The following is a 22,540-nucleotide window of genomic DNA, read 5'->3' on the forward strand; positions in this document are numbered from 1 at the left end:
GTAAAAATTTACTTCTTAGTCCCATCTCCCTAATAGCATTACTATTAGCATTTTGTGTACTTCATTTTATCTCCTGCATATTTTCACATATTTGTATTTCTATTTTTCATTGACTTTAATATCTTAACATATAATAATCCTTTTCTCCATGTTACCAAGTAGTCTTCACAACTTTCACTTACAATTTGTCTAATTATAGAAGTAATAAATATTATCATAATAGAAAATATGGAATAGAAAAAATATAAAGAAGAAAGCAAAATTACTTCAAAATCTATTCTCTAGAGATAAACACTGTTAACATTTGGTATACTGTCTTTGTGCAGTATAAAGCAGAATACTAGTTAAGAGATGGGTATTAGAGCTGGATAAATTTGGTCAAAACCTGTTTCCTCACCAGCTATATGGCCTTGTGCAGGTTCACCTGGTTTCCCGATCTGTGAAGAAGGGCAGTAACTGAGAATTGTTGCGATGATTAGATGAGATTTGTGTGAAGCACTAACACAGTGCCTGGATCATAGAAAGCTAGTTCAGTAAATGACAATTATGATTCTTAAAGTCTTCCATTTTTTTTTCCAGGCTTATATAAATTTTTTTGCCCACAAAATGGGGTTCATACCATTTAACCAGTTTGGTAAACTCTTTTACACTTCTATATCACGATTGCTTTCCCAGATTTCTGAACATTCTTGGACAACATAATTTTTAATACATATATTTATCCTTTATTGTTTTGGAGTCTCTTTCCATATTTCCTTCAGAACATAACTCCAAGTACTTCCCTCTAGTGCAGTTGGGGACAGGGCATGGAAGATTTTACCTCCAAGGGGATATTTAGCAATGTCTAGAAGCGATTTCGGTTGTCCAAATGAGACGGGTACTACTGGCATATAGTGGACAGAGGGTGGGGATGCTGCTAACCGTCTTACAATGCACAGTGCAACAAAGAACGTGCAGCAGAGGACTAGCAGCCCAAACCCCCAACGCCGTGGTTGGAAACCCTGCTCTGGTGGGTGCTGAGTAGACAGCGATCACTGGCTGGCTGGCCTGTTTCTTTTAGCTGTGCCTCTGCCCAGCCCATATTCTCTTCCATCTCTTCCTAGTTAAATAACTTGGGCCAAAATAGACTTGGAAACTTTAATGAACACAAAACAAGATCCCATCTCTTGTTTCCCAAAGTTTGAAACTCAAACACGAAATTATATTAAGGTGAAGTGTTTCAGTTTTCACTTCCCTAACCTGTGGAGCAGTGCAGAGTGTGAGGGAATGTACAGATTTCAGTGTTTAAAAAGAAAGAAAGAAACCAAGAAACAAAAACTCTAGTTTAAATCCCAGCTTTGCCACTTGTGAGACTTAGGGAAGTGAGAGCAGATGGAGAGAAGACTGGGTGAAAAATAGGTTTGGGAGAGTTTCAGGGGTTGGACATGTTAAATTTGGAAGCCTGTTGGGATAGCTTTTTGGAGACGTCAAGTAGGCAGTTAATGGTACGAATCAGGAGAGAGCTGTGGACTGGAGGGAGAAATCCAAAGACTCAAATGGCTGTGGCGCCCAAGAGACTAGGGCCCAAGACCTAGCGTGGAGACACTCCAGCTTTTCGAAGTTCATTACAAGCTAAAGACATTTTTGTTACCCAAGAAAGAGTGGTCAGTGAAATAGAAAGGAAGGAAAACCAGGAGAGTGTAAAGGCCATGTAACGAGAATATTTTTTAAGCAAGAAGGAGTGGTCATTTCTACTCAGTGCTTTTGAAAGTTTGAGTAAGATGAGGACAGAACAGGGACCCCCTGGGTGGCTCAGTCGGTTAAGCAGCTGCCTTCTGCTCAGGTCATGACCCCAGGGTCCTGGGATCGAGTCCCGTGTTGGGCTCCTTGCTCAATGGGGAGCCCGCTTCTCCCTCTGCTTGTTTCTGCCTGCCACTCTCCCTGCTTGTGCTTGCTCGCTCTCTCTGACAAATAAATAAAATCTTAAAAAAAAAAAAAAAAAGATGAGAACAGAACAATGACTGCAGTCTTTACTGGAGCAGTTTTACTGGAGTGGTGGGAATAGATGCTAGATTGGAGGGCTAGATTGGTGAGAGTGAAGTGGAGGTAAAAAGTGACAACTGTATTGTAGACAGCTTTCTTTTTTTCTCTTTTTTTTAAAGAGGGTGATTGAAATTTATCTGTTTATTTATTAATTACAAACTTTTCCCCCAGATGAGAGGCGATAGGATGTAATCAGCAAATGGGGTAAACTATAAAAGGTATCTTCTATCGCCCCTCTGCATCTACTATTCACCTTTCTTCAGCTGTCCTGTCCTCCTGCCTTTGAGTTGGCTTTAACCAATGGGGATCATTTTAGAAAATTGGAGGAAGAATGATATATTTTTTATTCCCTCACTTCTTTCCTTCAAAGTAATTTTTGTTTTTGTTTTCAGCTTTACTGAGTTGGGTAGACAACTCTTGAAAAAAATTTATTTACAAAAGGAAGTGGAGAACTGGAGAAGTGGCTGGATCTATGGGATCAAGGGAGAGATTTATAAGAATGGGAAGAAATACCAGCATGTGATTGTATATCGATGGCAGGGGAAGGTTTGCTGGTATAGGAGTACAGAGTAATTGAAGGAGCAAAGTCCTAGGGAAGGCTGGAGGGGCTGGGATTCAGTGTTCAAGCAGTTCAGGCCTTTGATAAAAGCCAAGACGCTTCTCTCATTGTTACAGGGTCTAGTGAGTCTGGGCTCAGGAGAGAGGCATAGACTGGAATAAAAACTGAAGCGTCATTGACAGAGAGATAGTCTGTAGTAGCAGTTTTCGAAGTGTGGTCTGCAGACCCCTGGGAGTCCCCACGAGTTTTTCAAGGGAATCCATGAGGTCAAAACTACTTCTCATAGTAGTATCGGGACATTGTTTGCAAAACAAAAATTAATTCATTTAAAATTTGCAAAAAATGGGGCGCGTGGGTGGCTCAGTTAAGCATCTGCCTTTGGCTCAGGTCATGATCTCCGGGTCCTGGGATCAAATCCTGCATAGGGCTCCCTGCTCAGGAGGGAGTCTGCCTCTCCCTCTGCCCCTCCCCTGCCTGTGTTCTCTTTCTCTCTCTCTCTCAAATAAATAAAGTCTTAAAAAATAAATAAAATTTCCAAAAAAAAAAGTGAGTAAAACTGTTACCTTAGCATGGATTGAGGCAAATAGCATCAAATTGTCATTGACTTATTAGTGCCATGCACGTACAGTAACAAAAAAAAAAAGGCAGGTTTCACTTAAAATGTCCTTGATGTGAGGCAGTAAAAGTTACTAGTTTTCTAAATCTCAACCCTTAAGTACCTGTCTCTTTAGTATTCTGTATTATGGGATGGGAAGTACCCATACAGTCCTGCTGCTGCGAACTGCACTATGATAGTTGTCTTGAGGAAGGAGCACTTGCGCAGTTGTTTGAGTTGTAAGCCCCACCAGCCACTTTATTCATGAAGTACCATCTGAAAGAACCAGACAAAAACCGTGGTTATTCAAATATGAGTATTTGGCAGACATTTTCTTAAAAATGAATGAACTGAGTTGTCACTTCAAGACAAACAATTGACAGTATTTGTCAAGGATAAAACTTGAACTTCTAGGCAAGAAAAGAGAGAGAGAGAGAGACTATAGGAAGACTTGTATCTGCTGCAGTGAGATTGGTAACTTCTCAGTACTTACAAGGCTTTTTTTGACGAGATCTGTGGTGATATAAACATATGTCAACAGTGTTGTATAATGAATGTTAACATTGAAGATCTTTAAATTCAGTGAGTCGCTGTTTTCAAAATGACCACTGTATGATGTAACAGACTCACACGTGTAAAAGACCTGTTCATAATACAGTCTCGACCAGTGCGTGTTAACACACCAGGGTACCACTAGTTCATTTATGTGATTTCAGATTCTACATCGTAACTTAAGAAACCATTACTTGTGGGGTTTTGGTGCAGTATCGAAGAAGGATGTCTATAATTATCTGGAAAGGCTATTAAAATCCTCCTCCCTTTTGCAACTACTTATCTTTGTGAGGCTGTATTTTCATTAAATACTTGAACCAAATAACATATTGCAACAGACAATACAAAAGTAGTTATGAGAACCCGGTTACCTTCCATTAAGTTAGATATTATGTAAAGCAATGCTACTCTTTTTATTAAATTCTTTTGTCTTAGAAAATATATTTACTTTTCATTTAAAATATGTTAACTTATCATTTTGGTTTTTTTTTTTACGATTTTATTTATTTGAGAGAGAAAGTACCAGCTAAGGGAGGGACAGGGAAGCCAACTCCTCGCCGAGTAGGGAGCCTGACAGGGGACTTGATCCCAGGACTCTGGGATCATGACCCGAGCTGAAGACAGACACCCAACTGACTGAGCCACCCATTTTTGTTATTTTTAAATGAAAATAATATGAAATATTTCCATCTTAATTTCTGATATGGTATAAATATCAATAAATATAACCCCTATAAACAAAAGCTCTTTGGGATCCTCAGTAATTGTTTTTTGAAGATTTTTTTTTATTTGAGAGAGACAGAGATAGCGAAAGAGAGCATGAATAGGGAGGAGAGGGAGAAAGACCCTGAGATCATGACCTGAGCCCAAGGCAGACACCTAACCAACTGAGCCACACAGACACCCCTGGGATCCTCAGTAATTTTTAATAGTGTAGCGGGGTCTTGAGACTAAGAAGTTTGAGAACAGCTGGTCTCTAAGAGCCATGAAATAGGATGACTGGATGTCACTTGGGGACAAAGTAGGAAGTGAGAGAAGCAAGCTCAGGACCAGGAACCAAGGTGGTTCAACATTTAGAGATTGCCTGTTACTACTCTTCCTCTATTCACAGGGACCAGAAAGAATAGGCATAGAGGTGGGAGAACATGGTATCAGGGAAGCCAAGGAGGAGGGAAAGTTCAACAGTACTGAGTTTTAACGAGTCTTTTTTTTTTTTTTTTTCGATTTTTTAATTAATTATTTTTTAATGATAATTTTTTATTATGTTATGTTAGTCACCATACAGTATATCCTTAGTTTTTGATGTAATGTTCCATGATTCATTATTTGCGTATAACACCCAGTGCACCATGCAATACGTGCCCTCCTTAATACCCATCACTGGCCTAGCCCAATCCCCCACCCCCCTCCCCTCTGAAGCCCTCATGAATTTTAGAGTCTTTTTTTTTTTTTTTTAAGATTTTTTTATTTATTTATGTGACATAGAGACAGCCAGCGAGAGAGGGAACACAGTAGGGGGAGTGGGAAAGGAAGAAGCAGGCTCCCAGCGGAGGAGCCTGATGTGGGGCTGGATGTGGGACTCGATCCCATAACATCGGGATCACGCCCTGAGCCGGAGGCAGACGCTTAACGACTGCGCTACCCAGGCGCCCCTGAATTTTAGAGTCTTAACTCCCAAAAGGCTGTCTTCCCTCTTTCGTAGTTTGAGGTTGGTGGGGATATCTTTTTGTGACTGTCCCCCCTGACAAATAGTAATTAAGATACCATTATGAGTCATATGACCTTGGTTGGATAAGTCTAAGTTCCAGCACCCATTTCTTCATCAGTAAAATAATATCCATATCCTGTTTGTTAGGTTTGTGAGGAGGGATAAACAAGTTAATTTATGTAAATTACTTAGTATAGTTCTTAGCATATTGTAAAAGTCATGTTGTATAGCACTCAAATATTAGCTAGTATTATTGTTGTTATTTGTAGAAAGCTCTTAGTTTCCTAAGATGCTGATTTGATGGCATCTAACTTTTTTTTTTTAAAGATTTTATTTATTTATTCGACAGAGATAGAGACAGCCAGCGAGAGAGGGAACACAAGCAGGGGGAGTGGGAGAGGAAGAAGCAGGCTTCCAGCGGAGGAGCCTGATGTGGGGCTCGATCCCATAACGCCGGGATCACGCCCTGAGCCAAAGGCAGACGCTTAAGGACTGCGCTACCCAGGCGCCCCAAGCATCTAACTTTTTAAAACACTTCACTGTCATTTCCTTTTCTTGTTTTATTTCCTACCCATTGTCACATATGGAATCTATATTAGTTAACAGCACTTCATTTCTAGCATTAGGAAGAGGTGATTATTTGGGGCTGGAGGTGAGATAAAAGAGGTAAAATCAACAGTAAAAGTTCCTGCCTTTTTGTGGTTATTGATTATAATATTCTTTATTATCTAGGGAACATTTTTTTCCTGGATTTCCTAATTTACTACTTTGTATGCTTTTAAAAAATGCAAAAGGAAACTTAATGAGAACTCTTAGGACATAGTGCTAACATTCAGTAGATATTCACTAAACACCTGTTGGTTTGATTGGCTTTTTTTGATTTCCCGTATTAGAGTTTGCTTTTCTAATCTTATCCCCATACCATTTCTCTACCTTCCAGCTTAATAATCCTGCCCTGTTTTTACTTTTTGACTTTCTACTTGGCATTTTGAGTTCAGCCAGTCTGGTATTTGTTACCTTTCCTGTATATGTAGAATTTATACCCACGGAGACACCTATTTAAAAAGCATCCAAGTTAACTTTGATAACTTTATTTCTTGGATATTCTTTCTATTGCATTCATCCTGCCAGTTCTGTAAGCTTCTGAAAAATCTACCTTGCAAAGCTAATTTTCTTTATTTTTCATACATTTTTCCTGAATGTTGTTTTCTAAGACTGGTTTCCATCCACCTTTACCTGAATTAATTTTGTTCCTAGTTCTTTCTTCCTAAGGAAGATCTGAATCAAGAAGTACATCAGTCTGTTGCAGTCCTCTCTCTTTTATATTAAGAAGTTGTTCTTAACACTCCCAAATCTTGGCACTTAAAAATTTTTTAACTAAATCATGATCTTAAAACTGCTCATTGTACTGTAATCAAAAATCAAAGTACTTAGCACAGTACTTAGCACTAGCATCTCTTCTTTGACCTGGAGGTTTGGATGGATGACATGAATGATACTTCTTAAACGTTTTCTTCTTTAACCTAGCGTCTGACTGTTAGGTCCTTTCTTTTTTTATTATTTTTGATTAGATAAACATTCATATAGTTCTAATTTTAAAAGTTTAAAAGATCGTCTCCTTCCCATTCTTTCCCAGCTATGTAATTTGTTTCCCTGGAATCAACTAGTCAGTTATAGTATGATTCCAGAGAAATTTTATGCATAAAATTCTCACCCTTTTTCACAAATGTTAGTTTAACATATTTACTGCTTTGTACCTTAAGTTTTTGAGTTTAAAAATATTTTATGGCGGCGCCTGGGTGGCACAGCGGTTAAGGGTCTGCCTTCGGCTCAGGGCGTGGTCCCGGCGTTATGGGATCGAGCCCCACATCAGGCTCTTCTGCTATGAGCCTGCTTTCTTCCTCTCCCACTCCCCCTGCTTGTGTTCCCTCTCTCACTGGCTGTCTCTATCTCTGTCAAATAAATAAATAAATAATAAAATCTTTAAAAAAAAATATTTTATGATTTTAGTATATCAGTACATAAAGATATTTCTAATTTCTAATTCTTTCATGGCTTCAGAGTAATTTATTTAAACTGTCCCTGTTGGCAGACATGTAGATTACTTACAGTCTTTTGTACATACATTATTCTTTGCAATATCATTGGCACATACTGGTTTCTATCTACAGGATAAAAACCTATGAGTGAAATTAGTAGGTCAGAGAGTACATGCTTTTGTGATTTTTAAATAATTATTATCAAAATTAATTTTCATGGGCTCCTGGGTGGCTCAGATGGTTAAGTGTCTGCCTTGGGCTCATATCACAATCCCGCGGTCCTGGGATCGAGCCCTGCATCGGACTCCCTGCTCAGCAGGGAGCCTGCTTCTCCCTCTCCCTCTACTGTTCCCCCTGCTTGTGCTCTCTCACTCTCTCGGTCAAATAAATAAAATCTTCAAAAACAAACAAAAAAACCCAAAGGGGCGCCTGGGTGGCTCAGTTGTTAAGCATCTGCCTTCAGCTCAGGGTGTGATCTTGGCATTCTGGGATCGAGCCCCACATCAGGCTCCTCCGCTGGGAGCCTGCTTCTTCCTCTCCACTCCCCCTGCTTGTGTTCCCTCTTTCTCTGGCTCTCTCTCTCTCTCTCTGTCAAATAAATAAATAAATAAATAAATAAATAAATAAATAGATCTTTAAAAAAAAAACCAAAATTCTCTTTCATGGAGTTTGTACCAAATTATACTGCTTTTACGCTCCTTCATTCTTAGAGCAGTACTCAACAAATGTTTGTTCTCTCTCCAGCCCCAATCTCTACTCCTCCATGTGTCCCCCATTATTCTGAGAAGTTTCACAAATGAGTGAAACTTGATGGGCTGTAGAGATCACAGCTTAGTTTCCTAAAAGAAATGTAGTCTACATTGATGCCTGAGAGATGGATAGGAGGAGGTAGATCTGGGGATTGATGGGAGAAAAAAGTGCTAGGTTGGGAGAACAGCATATGAGTGATGGTAGAGAGAGTAGAGAGTACTCAGTTCAGGAGAACAGGTGGTCACAAAATACAAGTGGGAGAAGGATGACAGATGAGGTTGGTGAGATGAGTGTGGGTGAAATGGTCCTAATAAAAGACATTGTAAACTATGTTGAAGACTGTGGACTTTATCCTAAGGTCAGTGGAGAACCATTGAATGGTTTTTACAATAGGAGCAATATATATGATCAGAATTAAGCTTTAAAAAAATTTATCTTGGCTTCAAAATGAAGATTGCATAGGTTTAAATATAGCCAGACTAGGGGCGCCTAGGTGGCTCAGTCAGTTAAGCATCTGACTCTTGGTTCCTGCTCAGGTCATGATATCGTGGGCTGTGGGATCGAGCCTCACGTCGGGCTCCATCACAGTGTGGGCTTGGGATTCTCTTTCTCCTCTCGCTCTGTCCCTCCCTCTGCTCATGCACATGCACGATCTCTCTAATATAAATAAATCAATCTTTAAAAAATAAGAAAGAGAAGAAAAAAGAAAAAGCCAGACCAGTTAAGGGGCTGTAGCAGTGATTCAGGAAGAGGTGATGGGTTACCTGATCCTAGATAATGGTAATGTGGAGAGACATCAGTGAATTTGAAAGACATTTAAGAGACAGAATAAACAGAATTCTTGGTGACTTAATGTGAAAAGTTAGAGAAAGAGGAGTCAAGGGTGAAGGTTAAGTTTATGACTTGACTGGCAGAGTGAATGATAGCATCATTCACTAAGTTAGGGAAGCACTGGAAAAGGAATACTTTTGAGGGGAAAGATAAGCTCAATATGGATCTTCTGGAGCTGTATGTTGTGTGTTACCTAGTGCTTTCTGGATAGGTAGTTGGAATACTTGGGTCTGAGCTTAAGATAGAGGTACACACTGGAGATGTTGATTTGGGAGCAGTGAACAGCATAGAGAGGAACAATGAAAGAATTGTAATTGCCTTTGGGGAATGTGTAGAGCGGATAGAGACATAAAGAAGACCAACATAAGGGCCACATGAACAAGGAAGAATATGCAAAGGGTACCAAGAAAGAGTAACTAGAGGAGTAGGAAGGAAAACAGAGAGAGATGGTGATGCCACAGAACCCGGAAGAAGAAAGTTTCATTGAGGAGGAAGTGGTCAGCACTATCAAATCCTGCCAGGGGCCAAGTAAGATAAGGATTAAGAAGTGTCCATTGATTTAGGGCAAGGAAGCTACAGTAGTAGTAGCCTTGGCAAGAGCCATTTTTGTGGTGTGTGGTATAGATGATAGAAGTGGGTTGAGGAATTATGGGAAGTAAGGAAGTGAAAGTATTGAGTACAGGCTACTCTTTCAGTCTGGCTATGAAGGGGAAGAGAAATGGAAGGCCATAGCTAGATGTGGATTTGGCATCAAGGAAGTACTTTTCTAGATTAGAAGAACTGTGCTTGTTTAATTCGAAGGGGAAGGAATCAGTGGAGAAAAGGAAAGTTAAAGATACAGGAGAGCTAGAATATCATCCAGGGTTGGGGTTTTGTCATGGATTCTTAGGGAAATAGAGAAGTAAAGACATGAGGCAGCTTGTAAAGAGAAGATAGAGGGGTTGACTGGACTTTGAGGATTTTTTGAAGATGAAGAATCAGTGAGACAAGACTTGAGATTATATATATGTATATATACACACACTCTATTCACTTAGCTATGTAGATGAGCCAAGATTTACTCAGTGAATATCCCATGTATGGACTCTTTGAGTTGTTTCTAATAGTTACAATTACAGCAATACCATAATGAATAACCTTACGTATACGTATTTTAGTATTGCTGGAGATGTACCTTCAGAGTAAAAATCTAGAAGTAGTAGTGCTGGCCAATAAATGCGTATGTGATTTTGTTAGACATTGCACGAGAGTTGTACCATTTTGCCTTTCCCAACGTAATGCATGAGAATGCCTGCTTCTCCACAACTCAGCAACAGACTGTGGTTAAGCTTTGTAATTTTTTTTATCTTTTTTTTTTTTTTTTACCATTCTAACAGATGAAAAATGGTATCTCAATATAGTTTTAAGTTACATTTCTCTTATGAATGAAATTGAATATCTTTTCCATATGTTTAAGGGCTATAAATTTTTGCCGACTTTGGTATAACAAAAGAGAGGGAATAAGAATTTATATAGGTACCTACATATTTTTGCAAACACAAGCGTAGAATGGATAAGCAGAAACTAATGAAATTGGTCACCTCTAGCGGATGGAAGATATAGGGTGGGGAAAAGGGAGTAACCCTTTTCTGGACCTTTTTGTAGAGTTATTACTTTTAGAACCATGTTGAGGTTTTGCACATTCAAAAAGTAAAATAAAATCAACAACAATGGGGAGGGGGATGCCAACTAACCCAAGTAATTTTTGAACACAGTACTTTGTGTATATTCTTTGACCATACGTATTTTAAAGACAAACTTTAGGGGCACCTGAGGGGTTCAGTCAGTTAGTTGTCTGCCTTTGGCTCTGGTCATGATCTCAAAGTCCTAGGATCCAACCCTGCATCAGGGGAGTCTCTGCTAAGCGGGGAGTCTGCTTCTCCCTCTGCCTCTCCCACTGCCCCTCCCCCCCAATCGTGTGTGCGTGCTCTCTCTCTCTCTCTCTCTCAAATAGATGAATAAAATCTTTTTTTAAAAATGAACTCATAGTTCAACAAATACATATATATTAATATATATTTACATTTTACTTCCAGCTCTGTCTTTTGATAGGGTCCAAAAGTAATAATATCTCAATAACTAGAAGCTATATAAATAGCATTCCCCACTAAAGAGAACCAGGGATCTTGGAAAAACAACGGATTCTAGGTCTGGGACAGGGAGTGTACGAGATGAGCCTACAACATATTCTAGCAGAAGATAAAAAAGAAATATATGAAAAATGAAAGAAACGTATCATAAGGACACAGGGGCTAGCTCAAAAGACAATCTACTGGCCAAATCTATGACAGTTTGAACATCAGGATGAATAGTGACAGTAATGAACTAAAACCCACTAAATAAAAAATTTCTGAGTTTACATTGGTGAGAGAGAGAGAGGGAGAGAAGAAAGGAAGGGGAAGAGAGACAGAAAAGCACTTTATTCCAGTAGATTGCCGACTCCTTAAACGAAGAAACGATAGAGTTGGAAAAATCACCATTTTATAAACATCATACTACATCATCCTAGTAATTGATTCAGACAAGAATAATCAAATAGTGAAACCATTTGAGTGGAAATGTGATGGAGGACAGGACCTTTATTTGCACAGTGTAAAAGTATTTCCTCACAGATAACAAAAGGCAAATAGTAACATTATAGGGGAGAAACTTGGGAGATAGCACCTTAAGCAAGACAAATAGTACACGTCCACCACCTAATAATGTACACCGACGAAGACACAAGATGGCTGCGGGAGTATTTCTGCCAAATGCATCACCTAAATCTGCTCGTGAGGAAATAATCAGACAAGTCCAAACAGAAACATTTCTCCAGAATAGCTCTATATTCCTTAAAAATGTCAATGCCATAAAAAACAAGAAGGGCTGAGGACTGTTCCAGATTAAAGGAGATTGAAAAGAAGCTGACCACTGTGTCATCCCAGCGTGTGATCCTGGATTGAATCCTGGATCAGGAAAATCAAAGGAACATTATCAGACAGTTGGTGACATTTTAATATGCTATATATTAAATGATAGTGATGCAAGGATATTAGTGTCAAATTTCTCAATTTTGACAAATGTGCTCTGGTTAAATAAAAGAATGATCTTGGGATGCCTGGGTGGCTCAGTTGGTGAAGCCTCCAGCTCTTGATTTTGGCTCAGGTCATGATCTCTGGATCGGGAGATCGAGCATCATGTCGGGCCTGCTTGGGATTCTCTCTCTTTCCCTCTCCCTCTGCCCCTTCCCTGGTTTTCACATTCACTCTCTTCTCTCTCTCTCTCTCTCTCTCTCTCGAAGAAAGCAAAGGGAAAAAAAAGAATGATCTTGTTCTTAGAAATACATACTGAAGTAGTTAAGTGTGTAAGGGGTTTTGAAGTCTGCAATTCTCAAATTGTTCAGGAAAAAAAGTGTGTGTGTAGTGAAAGAAGGAGCAAAAGGGAGAAGGAGTAAGCAAATGTAGCAATGTTAACAACGAATTAGGGGACAGGTATATATGGGTGCTTTTGTACTATTCTTGTACCTTTTTTATATGTTTGAAATTGTTTCAAAATAGAAAGTTAAGGGGTGCCTGGCTGGCTCAGTCAGAAGAGCATACAACTCTTGATCTTGGGGTTGTGAGTTCAAGCCCACATTGGGTGTAGAGATTACTTCAAAATAAATAAACTGGTGCAGCCACTCTGGAAAACAGTATGGAGTTTCCTCAAAAAAACAAAAACAAAAACAAAGATATTTTTGGAGAAAAACCAGCTTAAAAAAAAAGTTAGAAATAGAACTACCCTCTGAGGGTTGCTGGAGGGGAGAGGGAGGGGGGATGGAGTAACTGGGTGATGGACATTAAGGAGGGCACGTGATGTAATGAGCACTGGGTAGTATATAACACTGAAAAATCACTGACCTCTACCTCTGAAACCAATAATACATTATATGTTAATTAATTGAATTCAAGTAAAAAAAAACAATTAAAAAAATAATTAAATTCTAAAGTACTCATTAGAGGTAAGGCATGTAACATCTTTATGGGATAAAACCCATTCCCAGGCCAATGCCAGGTGCCTAATTTGAGTTGCTGGAGCTAGACTGTCAATTCTATAATTAAAACATCAATATTTAGTCCTTCAAAAAAAAAAAAAAAAAAGAACACTACGACCCAGCAATTGCACTTCTGGGTATTTACCAAAGGATACAAAAATAGTGATTCAAAGGGGCACATGCACCCCAGTGTTTATAGCAGCAATGTCCGCAATAGCCAAAATATGGGAAAAGTCCAGATATTCATCAACAGATGAGTGGATAAAGAAGGTGTGTGTGTGTAATATGGACACAGTGGAATATTAGCCATCAAAAAAATGAAATCATGGGACACCTGGGTGACTCTTTTGGTTAAGCATCTGCCTTTAGCTCAGGTCATGATCCTAGGATCCTGGGATCAAGCCCCACATTGGGCTCACTGCTCAGCATGGAGCCTGCTTCTCCCTCTGCCTGCTGCTCCCCTGCTTTTGCTCGTGCTCTCTTTCTCTCTGACAAATAAATAAAATCTTAAAAAAAAAACTATTAAAAAAAAAGAATGAAATCTTGCCAGTTGCAACAATGTGGATGGAACTAGAGGGTATTATGCTAAGTGAAATAAGTCAATCAGAGAGAGACAAATACCATATGATTTTACTCATATGTGGAAATTAAGAAACAAAACATGAACATAGGGGAAAGAAAGGAAAAAAGATAAAAACAGAGAGGGAGGCAAACCATAGACTCTTAAGGAAACAAACTGAGGGTTGCTGGAGGAGAGGTGGGCTGGGGAAGGGGTAACTGGGTGATGGGCATTAAGGACGGACTTGATGTAATGAGCACTGGGTGTTTGTTTGTTTGTTTGTTTGTTTGTTTGTTTTAAAGATTTTTTTATTTATTTACTTGACAGAGAGACAGCCAGCGAGAGAGGGAACACAGGCAGGGGGAGTGGGAGAGGAAGAAGCAGGCTCCCAGTGGAGGAGCCTGATATGGGGCTCAATCCCAGGACTCTGGGATCACGCCCTGAGCCGAAGGCAGACGCTTAACGACTGAGCTACCCAGGCGCCCCTCATTAGTTGCATATTAACACCCAGTGCTCATGGGGCGCCTGGGTGGCTCAGTCATTAAGCGTCTGCCTTCGGCTCAGGGCGTGATCCCAGAGTCCTGGGATTGAGCCCCATATCAGGCTCCTCCACTGGGAGCCTGCTTCTTCCTCTCCCACTCCCCCTGCCTGTGTTCCCTCTCTCGCTGGCTGTCTCTCTCTCTGTCAAATAAATAAATAAAATCTTAAAAAAAAAAATGCAACTAATGAATCACTAAATTCTACCACTGAAAGTAATAATACACCATGTGTTAACTAAATCGAATTTAAATCTTAAAAATTAAAAATTAAAATTAAATAAACTTAAAAAAAAGAAAGTTAAAAATGTTCATTAAGAAAATACAAAGAACTGGGGCACCTGGGTGGCTCAGTCGGCTAAGCGTCTGCCTTCAGCTCGGGTCATGATCCACGGGTCCTGGGATCATGCCCCGCGTCTGGCTCCCTGCTCGTGGGGCCCTGCTTCTCCCCTTCCCTCTGCTGCTCCCCCTGTTGTGCTTTTTCTCTCTCTCTCTCTCTTAAATAAATAAAAATCTTTAAAATATATGTATATAAAGAACTGGTATATTGGCAGCAACTGAGTGAGAGAGCCAGAAAAGAATAACGTTAATTAGGATTAATTCTAAGATGTCTGGTATATATTTTCCTTGGGCATCTTTGCTGAGCGTTCCACACCCCGCTGTAGTTACCTGTGCTGGCTCATCTTGTCTCAGTGAGCTTTAGTGTCATAACTGGACAGGAGCCAAATATCCTGGGATTCCAGTTTGTGCCTGCAGTCCTCACTTTTTTGGGGGGCACCTTTCATTTTGGGGGCACATTTCACCAGGATCTTCCAAGTCCACTTGAAAGAAAGTTTTGACCATACTTTGATCCATTCTATTTCTTTCACTTGCGGGATTTCTTGACACAGTGTTCCACACGTGGTAGAGAGAGGGAGAGAAAGGAATCTCACTTTACAAATGAGAATAAAATTGAGAATTTCCAAGGTCACGTAAGTGGTAAAAATAAGATGAAGAAGATTTTATCAGGACTGTCTGGCCCCACAGTTTATAATTCTTTCTACCTCAACCATGTGTCTACTTTTTTAAAAAGGCTTTAGCAGCACCTGGCTGACTCAGTCAGTAGAGCACGTGATTCTTGATCTCTGGGTCATGAGGTCAAGCCCCACACTGGGTGTAGAGCTTACTTTAATTAATGAATTAGTTGGTTAGTTTATTGGTTTAACAAATAGTTTTTGGCTTGGTGGATTCGTTCTCTTCCCTTATTAGTTCTCTTAATATTTTCCGTAAATAAGTTGCAAACATTACGTATCCTACCTTTACAATCTGGCTTGATTTGTTTTTTGTTCCTGTTTTGTTTCTTACATAATTTGATCATAAAGTCACTAGAAACAAGTAATATCAAACTAGATTGGTTTTCTTTTTGAATATAGTTAGTAGACCAGGGAAGTTTTATAGTATAACCTTATTCTAACAAAGACTTGTCAGAGTGTTCTTTTTAATAATATCCTCATAGAGAAGTAAATTATATACCAAGTTTATTAAATAGTCACCCACAAAGAAAAACATGGAAGTGAGACCTGACTTTGTGAGAGATTTCAGGTAATATCCTTTAGATCAGAGTTCAGCAAATTATGGCCTGTGGGCCAAATCAGTCCTGCCACCAGTTTGTTAGCTTATTTTTAGTTTATTTTTTATTTTATTGAAGTGTAAAATTCAGTGTGGTTTTTAGTATATTCACAAAGTTGTGCATTTTTATCACGCCCAAAGGAAACCCTTTACCCATATTGGTAGTTACTCCCTCTCCCTGGCAGCCTCTAGTCTACTTTCTATCTCTGTGGATTTTCCTATTCTGGACATCTCATAAAAATGAAATCATACAATATGTGGCTTTTTTGTATCTGGCTGCTTTTACGTAGCATAAAGATTCATCCATGTTGTAGCATGAATCAGTACTTCATTCCTTTTTATAACCAAATAATGTTCCATTATATGGATGTACCACGTTTTGTTTATCCATTGGTGGACATTTTGGTTGTTTCCATTTTTTAGCTATTAAGAATAATGCTGCTATGAAGAATTGTGTACAAGCTTTTGTGTGGTCATACATGTTCAGTTCCCTCAGGTATATCCCTAAGAGTGGAATTGCTGGATCATATGTTTTTTGTTTGTTTTTATGTTTAATTTTTTGAGGAACTGCCAAACTGTTTTTCAAAGTGGCAGCACCGTTTTACTTTCCCAGGAGAAATGTATGAGAGTTCTAGTTTCTCCGTGTCCTCACCAAAACTTATTATTTTACTTTCTTATAATAACCATCCTAGTGGCTGTAGTGTGGTATTTTATTGTGGTTTTGATTTTCATTTCTGTAGTGATTAACGATTTTGAGCATTTTTTTTTTTGAAGATTTTTTTCATTTATTTGAGAGAGAGAGCCAAGCAAGCAAGAGAGAACATGATGGGGCAGGGAAAGTCAAAAAGAAAGGGCGAAGCAGGCTCCCCGGTAAGCAGGGAGCCCAGTGTGGGGCTCAATTCCAGGACCCTGGGATCATGACCTGAGCCGAAGGCTGACATTTAACCGACTGAGCCACCCAGGCACTCCTTGAGCATCCTTTCATATTCTTATTGGCTATTTGTATATTTTATTTGGAGAAAAGTCTATTTAGATTCTTTGCCCCATTTTTTTTAGTAGGCGCCACGTCCAGTGTGGAGCCCAACCAATGCAGGGCCTGAACTCGACCCTGAGACCAAGACCTGAGCTGAGACCAAGAGTTAAGCGCTTAACCAACTGAGCCACCCAGGCACACGTTCTTTAACCATTTTTTAATTGAGTTTTTTGTCTTTTATTGTTGAGCTGTAAAAATTCTATATCCTGGATACTAAACCCTTATCATATATGTGATCTAAAATGGTTTTCTCCCATTCTATGGGTTTTCCTTTCATTTTTTTGATTGCACCTTTGACACAAAAGTTTTTAATTTTAATGAAGTCCAAATTATTTTTTCCTTTTATCACTTGTGCTTTTGGTGTCATGTTTAAGAAACCATTAATCATCAATTACAGCCTCACCACCAAAAAAAAGTGGAGGGGGGAGAAACCATTGCCTAATCCATGGTCACAAAGATTTTTTTTTTTAAAGATTGATTTATTTGAGAGAGAGAGTGGTGGGAGGGACAGAGGGAGAGGGAGAGAGTTTCCTCGAGCAGACTCCCCACTGAGCAGGGAGCACAATACCAGGCGATCCCAGGATCCTGAGACATGACCTGAGCCGAAATCAAGAGTCAGCTGCTTAACCAACTGAGCCACTCAGGTGCCCCTTGGTCACAAAGATTTATACCCATGTTTCCTTCTGAGAGTGTCCATACATTTTAGATCTTATATGTGGGTCCTTGATCCATTTAGAGTTAATTTTTGTGTATGATGTGATGTAGGGGTCCAGCTTCATTCTTTTGCATGTGGATATGCAAGCCAGTGTCCTCAAAGATCTTTTAAGCTTGTTCCTAAAGCTGGATGTTGCTGTCTTTTTCTAAGTTTTTTGTATCTCTCTCCTTCGTTATGGTAGAGCTTTGTCTTATGTTGCCATAGACATAGACCTGTTTTTGTTTATCCTACTGTTTATTCTCTTTTTTTCCAGTATTTTATACATAATGGGTATTGAATAAATGAATTGGTCATAGCTTAGGGTAGCAATTTAATAGCAGCAGAAAATAACCCTTTTGAAAAAGTAAGTAAATAGGAAGGAATCAGTTGTTCAAGATGTATACCCTTTGTGAGTATCCTAGCCATGTGGGAGAGGTCTTGGAGAGCAAGATCTGGAAGGTACACACATAGGTATACCGGGTATATGAGAGAGTATACCTGAGGACTAGTTCCAGGGATGGGGGCCAGTGTTCACCAAAGTGTGCTCACATACATTACATTTCATCATTTGATCTTCACAGTGATCTCGTCAGGTTTACATGATCATCATCCCTGTTTCTAAATGAAAAATCTGAGGTTTGGGGAATCTTTTTTTTTTTAAGATTTTGTTTATTTGTCAGAAGGAGAGAGAGAGCAGAAGCAGGGGGAGTGGCAGGCAGAGGGAGAAGCAGGCTCCCCCCAAGCAAGGAGCCTGATGCGGTACTCCAGTCCAGGATCCTGGGATCATGACCTGAGCCGAAGGCAGATGCTTAACCAACTGAGCCACCCTGGCATCCTGGTTTTGGGGATCTTGAGTGGACTTCTCATACACCTAGGAAGAGGCCAAGCCAGAGTTGAACCCAGACAATTCTTTCACTTTACAATTCTGATTCTCACTAACCAGCCTCAGCTGCTGCTTGTAAAAAATAAATTTGGACAAAAGGCTCTCTGGTTCCTTTGGTTATACCAGGATACACACTGACTTGTAGATTTCCTAGCTCTTTGCTTCTTTTTTTTTTTTATTCTATTATACACTCGTTCCTATTTTTTTTCCTCTAGAAATGAATGACTGGAATGACTTTTTATTTTTCCCCTGTGGATCCCACATTTTGATAGATTGCTGTCTAATAACTTGTACTTAATTATTTTCAAAGATTTTATTTATTTATTTATTTGGGAGAGAGAGAATGCACACACGAATGGGGGAACAGGGGAAGGGACAAGCAGACTCCACACTGAGTGTGGAGCCTAACACGGGACTCGATACCACGACCCTGAAATCATGACCTGAGCCAAAATCAAGAGTCAGACGCTTAACTGACTGAGCCACCCCGGCGCCCCTACTAACTTGTATTTATTAATAATGTTTCCCATTTTAATACACTTTCCCACACCATGCCCGCTCATCAGGCTCCTGAGTAGCACAGGTGATACTCAGCATTACAACACAGATTTTATAGGGGTCCCTGGGTGGCTCAGTTATTTGAGTGTCTGACTCTTGGGTTCAGCTCAGGTCATGATCTCAGGGTCGTGAGATGGAACCCCATGTCCCACTCCGCACTCAGCAGGGAGTCTGCTTGAGATTCTCTCTCTCCCTCTGCCCCTCCCCACTCCATGCTCGCTTGCTCACTCGCTTTCAATAAATAAATAAATCTTTTAAAAACAACAACGAATTTTATATATTTCCAGTCAAATGCCAAAAAACAAAACCAAAACCAAAACCATGACATTAGGCCTAGTCTGGGCTGACCAGTCACCTGTAAATGTTCTTTTCCCACTAGAATTTTAAACTACATCGACTCACCAAATTTGCAATTACTTATATATACAGTACTAAGGTAGAGGTGGATATGGTTTAACCTTTGGAGGAATATTCTATAGCCAATTGAAGGGATGCTTATGAGGAGATTATAATAACATAGGCAAAGGCTAACATTATATGTTTGGAGAAGTGGAGGAGAAAACAAAACCTCATCAGTTCTGTGAGGACAAGAGATGTGTCTGTTTGACTCAGTCATGTCTCTCTGAGCCCAGTACAATACTGGCAGGCACATAGCAAGCATTTAAGTTTTAGGAAAGACCGCTCAATTTAAAAAGGCAGTCTGACATCGTGGTTACCAGCCAGTCTCTGGAATCTGTCAGACATGGGTTCATAATCTGGCTACACTATTTACACAGTTTCCTCATCTGAAAAATGAAAACAGTAATGATGTTTCCATTAAAAGACAGTTGTAAAGATTAACTAAAAGCATATATATGGGGCGCCTGGGTGGCTCAGTCAGTTAAGCGTCTGCCTTCAGCTCAGGTCATGATCCTGGGGTCCTGGGCTCAAGACCCGCATCGGGCTCTCTTGCTCAGTGGGGAGCCTGCTTCTCCCTTTCCCTTTCTGTCTGCCACTCCCCCCTGCTTGTGCTCTCTCTTGCTCACTTTCTCAAATAAAAATCTTTAAAAAATAAATAAAAATAAAGCATATATGAAGGGCACAGTAATGTCCCTGGTACATGGTGAGATAGTGCTCAGTACATACCAACTATTACTGTTGCTATTATTACCTTTTTTCTCTCTTTATTGAAATAGGTATGATTTACACAAAAATAAAGTGCGTAGGTCTCAAGTATTGAGTTGGGTGAGTTTTGACACTTGTGTAACTACTCATCTGCAATAAATTGTAAAGTATCTCCATCACCATAGAAAGTTCTCACGGTACCCTTTCCAGTCAGCCCTCCTATCTCAGAACAACCACTTTCTGGCTTTTGTCTCCAAAGATTAGTTTTTGCCTATTCTTTACTTAATGTAAATGGAATTAGATAGTATATTTTTGCATGTGTTTGGGTTCTCTTGCTTAGCATAATGTTTTTTGAGTTTCATCCATGTTGTTGCATGTATCTATAGTCCATTCCTTTTCATTGCTGAGTAGTATTCCACCGTGTGGATAGACTGTATTTTATTTATCCCTTTTCCGTTGATGACCGTTTGGGTTAATTCCAGTTTGGAGCTTTTACTTTTTTTTTAAGATTTTATTTTTAAGTACTCTCTATACCCAACGTGGGGTTCCACCTCACAACCCCAAGATCAAGAGTCGCACACTCCACCAACTGAGCCAACCAGGTGCTCCTGGAGAAGCATCTATGGATATTCTTATGTCAGTCTTTGTGTGGACAAATGTTTTAATTTCTTTCAAATAATTACCTAGGAATGGAATTTCTGGGTCTTGGGTAGATACAAGCTTAACTTTACATGAAACTGCCAAATAGTCTTTAAGGTGATGGTAGCAATAAGATCTCTTTTTAAATGGGCACTAATAAGCATGACATCTGAGGTATCCAGCATAGCCAGAGAAGTACTTTGGAGTTATATTGACCTGAACTCCGAGCTGGGCTCTGATGTTTATAATTTGTGCAACCCTGGGTAAGTTATTTTGTATTGCTGAGACTTAGTCTTACCTATGGAAAGGGAGTGATAATGAGATCATGTATATTAATGCCTAGCATTCTACCTACTGGTGGCATACGAAGGTGGGCTGTACTACAGGCTATAAGGGGTACACAGTCTGTAAAGAATTTAAAAGCAGTAATAAAACCCACTAAAAGTCCATTTGCTTTTTATCAGCATTGTGCACCTAAAATTCTGAACAGTGTTAGGGTAAAATACTTCTTCCTGCCTCCTCCTCCGCCCATATACCACACTCCCAGCAAATTATAAGGACTTATAATAAATAGTAATTATAATCAATATTTAACAAAGTTAAACAGAAACTGAGAGGTTGTAACTTGGAGTGTGAGATTTAAAACTTTTCTTGCAGGTTCTCTCTTTGTGCACTTTCTGTTTCCTCTAGGTCCCTGATGTGCAAAGCTCACCCTAAATAGCAGTATTTCCAAGGGTCCGGGGAGGCACACAAAGGTCTGTTCCTCTCTAGGAGCCATATCTAAGCAGTCCCTCTTCTCACTTCCTTAAAAGTTTGAGGTTTTATCCCTTTATTTTTTACTCACACTTTAGTTCTGATATGTCTTAGGCATATTTTCTTCCATTGTATTCCACAATGTAATTGCAGATTGTGACCATATATCTAAGCCAGCCTTAGTTATCAAGGCCAAAATAACCCCTCTTAAATACTCTGTTCCTTATAAAGTAGCTTCCCAAGCAGGTGTTCTAACTTATAAAGCCCTTTATTAATACTTTTTGTCAATAGTTACTTTGTATTTTTGTAGAATCTGGTTTGAGCTTTCTCTCTATACTCTCAGTTACCCACCTGTAAGCTAGTTTTTACCATTGGAAATTAATCACAAGTATCATATTTGTCTACTCTGTCCTCTGTCTTCTGTACTTTAGATGGGTTACTGACTTGGAGACAAATACAGTAATTCTAGAGGCGTTCATCCATTTCTCAGACAGTACTTAAGAGCTCAGGCTCTCAAGTTAAAATCCTGCTTCCTGTCCTCACTTCAGTGGTGCCACATTAGGCAGGGCCAGTGTTTGTGGGGTTTTGTTTCTTTTTACACACCATCAAGCAATTCTCCAACACCAAATGGGTGCCCTACAATTTAACTCAATTCTGACACTATCAGTCTGGAGACAGATAGCGTCACATTCATTGCACAGGTTAAGGGTTAGTCCTGTAAGACCCCGCCGCCCGTTGCACCACACCCTCTTGGAATGTGCCACTCTCTGCCAAATCTCCACATGTTTACTGATGCATAAGATCTCTGAACCCTGTTCTTTGGGTTTCTGTGGAGGCTTCATTACATAGGCATGATTGATTAAATCATTGTCCATTGGTGATCTAGTCAACCTCCAGCTCCTCTCTGACTTCTGGGGAATGGGACTGAAAGTTCTTTTTTTTTTTTTTTTTTTAAGATTTTATTTATTCATTTGAGAGAGACAGAGACAGATAGTGACAGAGAGCACGATCAGGGAGGAGAGGGAGAAGCAGGCTCCCTGCTGAGCAAGGAGCCCAGCGTGGGGCT

General features: G+C 39.7%; 1 protein-coding gene across 7 annotated transcripts in view; it reads left to right on the forward strand.

The window, feature by feature from the left end:
- WDTC1 (WD and tetratricopeptide repeats 1) overlaps nt 1-22,540 on the forward strand; it is a 67,945-nt gene that overhangs the window by 21,302 nt on the left and 24,103 nt on the right. Inside the window, exon 2 of one of the 7 annotated variants that reach the window (XM_057305423.1) lies at nt 21,412-21,476. The exons of the other annotated variants lie outside the window; for them this stretch is intronic. The gene's annotated coding sequence lies outside the window, so the exon portion shown is untranslated. The remainder of the gene's footprint in view (nt 1-21,411; nt 21,477-22,540) is intronic. 7 annotated transcript variants of the gene reach the window in all.

The sequence above is a fragment of the Ursus arctos genome, unplaced genomic scaffold, assembly GCF_023065955.2.
Source record: "Ursus arctos isolate Adak ecotype North America unplaced genomic scaffold, UrsArc2.0 scaffold_32, whole genome shotgun sequence".
Classification (NCBI taxonomy): domain Eukaryota; kingdom Metazoa; phylum Chordata; class Mammalia; order Carnivora; family Ursidae; genus Ursus; species Ursus arctos.